The sequence below is a fragment of the Myodes glareolus genome, chromosome X (genome assembly GCF_982192425.1).
Source record: "Myodes glareolus chromosome X, mMyoGla1.1, whole genome shotgun sequence".
Classification (NCBI taxonomy): Eukaryota; Metazoa; Chordata; class Mammalia; order Rodentia; family Cricetidae; genus Myodes; species Myodes glareolus.
Window position 1 is genome coordinate 40,488,109 of NC_142053.1, and position 6,000 is coordinate 40,494,108.

Genomic DNA, 6,000 nt, shown 5'->3' on the forward strand with positions numbered 1-6,000 from the left:
ACATATATGTGATTTTATCAATAACATTGTTAAGAACATATGCAACACATATGTTAAAAATTATTGATTCAAATTCAGAAGGAATATTGCAAAATAAAATTTAAATCATTTTGCCTGAGGTATGAAAGCATATGCCTTTAATCCCACTACCTGCTAGTCAAAGGCAGAGAGATGCCTGTGAGTTTAAGGCCAGACTGTTCTACAAAGTGCCAACCATGGGTATATAGTAAGACCTTCTCTCAAAAAAAATTTAAATAGGAAGAGAAAGATTTGACAAACTCCTAAATTCATGCTTCAATATTTTCTTTAGGTAATATATTTTGATGAAACAGTATCTTTTCTCATTTTACATACCAATCCCAGTTCCTACTCCCTACCCTCCTTCCACCAACTCCAACTCTCCCCCCATCCCCTCCTTGGAGAAGATAAGGCTTCCCATGGGAAGTCAACAAAGTCTAGCACGTTGCTGTGAGTTAGGACAAAGGCCCTCCACACTGTATCTAGGCTGAGCAAGGTATCCCTCCAAAAAGAATGTGTTCCAAAACCCAGTACAAACAAGGGAAATAAATTTTGGTCTCACTGACAGTGGCACCACAGTCTGCCGCAGTCATACAACTGTCATCCACATTCAGAATACCTAATTTGGTCCTATGCTGGTTTCCCTGCTTTTATGCCTGAAGTGGTGAACTCCCATTAGCTTAGGCAAGCTGTGTCACTGCGTATCCTCATCATGGTCTTGACTCCTGTTTTTCATATTATCACTTCTCCCTCTCTTTGAATAGACTTTGGAAGCTCAGCCCAGTGCTTGCATCTATATCTCTGCATATGCTTCCATCAGTTGCTGAATGAAGGTTCTATGATGACATTTAATAGAGTCATCAATCTGATTACAGGGCAAGGCCAGTTCAAGCACCCTTTCCACAATTTCTTTGGGTCTTAGCTGAGTTCATCCTTGTGAATTCCTAGGAATTTCTCAAGCCAGGTTTCTTGCTATTCTCACAATGACTCCCTCAATCAAGAAATCTCTTACTTTGTTCTCTCTCTCTCTCTCTCTCTCTCTCTCTCTCTCTCTCTCTCCTTCCTCTTCCTCTTGTTCTCCTTCTTCTTCTTCCTCCATCTTGACCATTCCATTCCCTTAAATTTTCCTCCCACTTCCCCTTCTCTGCTTCTCCTCCCCTGCTTCCCTCATTATTCCCCTCACCTCTATGTTCCCAATTTTCTCAGCTAGGTATGACAGCATAGTCCAATCCCTGACAAACAGATATTTAATCACCAACAGGGATGAACCCTTTCCAGGGAAAGACAATGACGATGTTACTGACTTGTTTGAGCAGGATAAAGAACCTCATGGGCTCCATTATTCTCCTTTCCCTCCCCTCTGATTCTATTTCTACCTAAGCAGCCAGGAAATAAGTGAAGGATAAACAGAACCTGTGAAGTCAGGGCCTTTGACCCAAGGCTGAGTCCAGCAGCATGCAGGTGGTCATAAGAGGAGCTTCAGCTGGGAAAGAATTCTGGGGGATGCAGATTGCAGGGAATGGAGGCAGCAAACTCCACACTAATGGTGGCCTTTAGAAGTCAGTTGCAAGACTGCTGGTGTGACTTAGCAGTTAGAGCCTGCTTGCAAGTCTGGGAGCAGGGATTCCATCCCCAGCTCTAGATAATAAAGGCCATTTTAAACCACTCCTGCCTTGCATTTTCAGTGCCTTTACTCTTTCATTTTCTACCAAGGATCTGGTCTTAAAAGGATACTCCTGAATCAGACATCCATAAGGAAAATAAATTAAGGAAGCCCATTTTAATCAAGATTTTTTTGTCTGTGTGATTCTGATGGTGTAACCTCATATGTTTTTGCAGATCCTGGAGACAATGCCCGGCCCAAGATCTAAAAATAGTAAATACTCCTTGGATTAGTGCCTTTCTCATGTAAAAATGCAGAAGCCAACTCACCCTCCATCTCCGCCCCCTTCATGAGTATATCCCTAGTCCTAGTCTCCCCAGGGCCAGTTACTAGGTAAGTCTGGACTCACCCACTGAAATCATTCAAATTACCCAGTCTTTAACCTGCTCACCTAGTCTAACACCTTTCCTACTTACACAAATCACAATAAGGGGATTTTTCTATTACTCCCTAACCTATCACTTCCTTATATCAACCCTCCATCCTCAGTCCACCCTAGTGCTTCCCAATGAGGCCAACTTCTCTCTTAGAAACTATGAATTGTAAACTGTGTTTTTCAGATTCACTATATAGGATCTGATGCCCTCTTCTGGAATGTAAGAATATATGCAGAGGGCTAGGGATAGGGCACAGAAGTTAAGAGCCCTGGCTACTCCTCCTGAGTCCAATTCCAAGCTATCAAAACATGGCTCAGAAAGATCAGTAATAAGATCTGGTGTCCTCTTTTGGCCTGCAAGAAGACATACAGGCAGAAGACTATAATGACTTTGTTCCCAAGAATTACTGGTAAGGGCATTTAATTTGGTGGATCTTTGGGGGAGACGGGGAAGGTAGCAAAAAAGCTGCATTTCTGAATGTGCATTGGCACATTCTCACGAAATTTCAGAGACATTCACTTTTTTTGTAGTTTTTCAAGACATGGTTGCCTTTGTGTAGCCCTGACTGTACTGGAACTCACTCATTCTGTACACCAGGCTGTCCTCCGACACAGAGATCCTTCTTCCTAAGTCTCTCAACTGCTGGGATGAAAGACACACACCAAAGGTCATTCACACTTTCACTGATCCAGATTCTAGGCACTAGAGTTTTATGAACGAGAGAAGAAATGAAATTATATTCAGGAAGATTTTACAGCACTGATTGTGGATACTAGCACCTTGCTTGTACAAATAAAACTACCCTGTCATAGAGTCACATGTTCCCAGGGATCTTAAAAAGGTAATTAAGCTTAAATTTTAAATTTTTTATGAAAGAAATAATTTTAGATACCAAACTCTGTAAGAATATATAATATAGCTAGGATGAGCAAGTCCTATTTAAAAACTAGGCCAAATGCAAACGACAGCTTTGTCTTTATTGGTATATGTTCCTATATATCCTTGCATTTCTTGTTAATCATCCCGAAGCAATACTCTCCAAAGCAAAATTATTGAAAACTTAGAATTTCTGAAGAGCTGCATATCATATAGTTCCCACTTTATTTTCTATGATGAATAATATGCTCACGTTAGACCACGACTTTTGGTTTTTTTGCACTTTGTTTTCACTCATCCATAGGAGTTCTATAGCTTCGTCTATACTCTAGAATGATAAGGGAAAGAACTAACATAAAAACCAATAGAAAACAAGATAGATCTCCATTTCAATTTTTGCAACCCAACAGAGTTTATCAAGATTTAGTCTTTGAACAACTCATGGAACTAGAAACATTCCACATACAGCCTTGTCTCTTAAGTTGGTGTATACTTCAAGCTGAAGATATGTGTGAGTACCTTTAGGTTCTCTTCATCCAATTTTTTTTGTTTTGTTTTTCAGACTTAGTGCCTTGTCCCTAACACGCTCCTGCTTTCATCGGCCAAATGCTGAGATTACAGGCATTTCTAATACGTCCAGAACAGAAAAATTCTTTTTGTAAACTATTTCATTTTTGAAACTTATATGTATGTGCAGAAGTTGTGTGTGTTCGCAAAGTCTATGTAAATGGAGTGCCTAAGCCAGTGTATTCACTGGGGACAGAGTACATACTTTCTCAGTTGGTTCTCAATTTTATCCTTGTCTGATAGAGGGGTTGGCTTTTTTTTCTTTTTCTTTTCTTTTTTGCTTTGGAAAGGGCTGAGGGAGTGTACCCGTGCCCAGGGACAGTTGGCATTCTCAGTGCAATACTGCCTTCAAGCGGAATTATTTTTGCCGATCCCAACAGCAGCTCCCCCGTGCTTCTGTGAACATGATTGTGGGCTGGCTAAAGAGTGGCTCCCATAGTGTGCCCAGTGTACCTAAGCCAGTCTCCTTAATCTCCAGGACCCATGAGAGGTGTGGAAGCAAGCTGGGCCTAGGTCAACTTCCCAAGCACAAGGCCCTTGGTTTGCTCTCCTTGGGAAGCACATTCTCCTGGGTCCTGAGGCTGCCATGTCTGGCAGGATCAGAGAGCACTCTTCAGAGGATTCTGCATCCTGGGCTGCCTCTGGGTTCTTTTGGCGACCCTGTGGTGCCTGCCAGCCTGCATTGTGTGCACAAGCTCGCCCAGGGAACCACTATCTATTGGCTGAGCCTCCACAGCAGCACACACAGCTCCATTCTGGAAACTGCACACCCTACCCAGCATCTCTGGCCAGGTGCTCAGGGTCTCAGGGCCAAGTTACCATTGTGGCTAAATGTCCTTCAACCACATAACTCCCTCCCTGCCATCCTCTCTCTTCGCTGTCTGCAGGGCTCTCTCTGGCTTTCCTTTGCTTTCTCTTAGAAATGGCTTTTTCCTTGAGCTGTGTTGGGCTTGCAATTCAGGGACCGAAACCTGCCAGAAGAAGTTTATGATCCACAGTTATTTCCTCAGAACCCTACAAGGGGTCTGGAATGCACCCACCACCAACATCGTCATGTCCCACCTGCTTGTGTGTACCTAGGGGCACCGAGCTCAATTCGGTGTGATGGCTCAGGGTGAATCCGAGTAGAACTAGGCAGGTCAGGATGTGGAATGTAGGCTGCCCAAAAGAGGCCAGGCAGGCCTGTGGCTACCATCCAGACCAGGTTTCACTGTCCTTGCCTCCCCTGACAAACTCCCTCTCTTTGGCAAGGGGTACCCATGTAGGTGGCATACACTTGCCTTCTGCTTCCTAGGCCACCCTGTATAATACCCAGGAAGAATCACAGGGTCAAAGGTTGAAAAGCCCTTTCTCCTTCTCTGGGCTCTCCAGGCATCATCTCAGCTACAAGAATACTCAGAGAAGGCTCTGAAATGAACAGATGGTACGACCTGGCCTCCTTGAACTTTTAACTCCAGTGTTTGTGTGTGTGTGTGTGTGTGTGTGTGTGTGTGTGTGTGTGTGTCTGGTTTTACATTATCTCTGGCCAGTAAACTAGTCCTGGGATAGGCCATAAGAAGTGCCACAGAGGTCACAGTGTGTAACAGTTATGGTGGTAAGCTCAGGGTTAAAGGGGTATGGCATGCTGGCATGTGGCTGAAGACTTTTAAGGCTTCATCCTTCAGTTCCAGCTCATGTGGGCATAAGTATGGAGTGGTCCAGTACACAGTGTGTGTTTGGAGGGTGGGCGGTATATGTATGTGTATAAGTTAAAAGAACTAATAAGAATCCTGACCTAATGGGTCAATCAGCTTTATAACTTACGGAATCCTCTGTGTGATTTTTCTCAGGGACTAAACAGCTGGGGGAACTGGGCAGGACAGAAACCCCAATAGGCAGGCCTCCCTCCATGTTACAGAATGGTGCCCAACGTGGCAGGCCCCTTTATGTTACAGAATGGCACCCACGTTGATAACTGCACCCACAGAAAGCATGAGAAACCTTGGGAAAGACTAGAGTAAAGCATTTCTGTTTTCAGCCGTAGCAGGAAAAAAGCTGTGCTGTTTTAAAATGCTGGCTTTCTGGGCCATTCTGCCAGGGAAACCTCTGACTCTTTCAAGCAGGCTGTCCGGACTATGCATACACTGTTGCAGCTTGGTTCCTGGCAAGGACCTTGAAAAGCCATAGGAACTTTTCAGTGTTGTTTATGGAAACACTGTTGCAGCTTGCTTCCTGGCATGGACCTTGAAACACCACAAGAGCTTTTGAGTGTTGTCTTCTCCATATTCCTTAGCAAATGAAAGACCCATGTGGTCTGAAAAAGAGAGATAATACAGTAAAGAGAGATTCAAAGAGGAAGAAAACCTCTAAATGGTTTAAAGTTTAAAGTTCTCAAAGAAAAAAGAAAGAAAGAAAGAAAGAAAGAAAGAAAGAAAGAAAGAAAGAAAGAAAGAAAGAGAGTAGGTTGTGGTGACACAGGCCAGTAGGATTTGTCTGGGAGGCAGAGACAGACAGATCTCT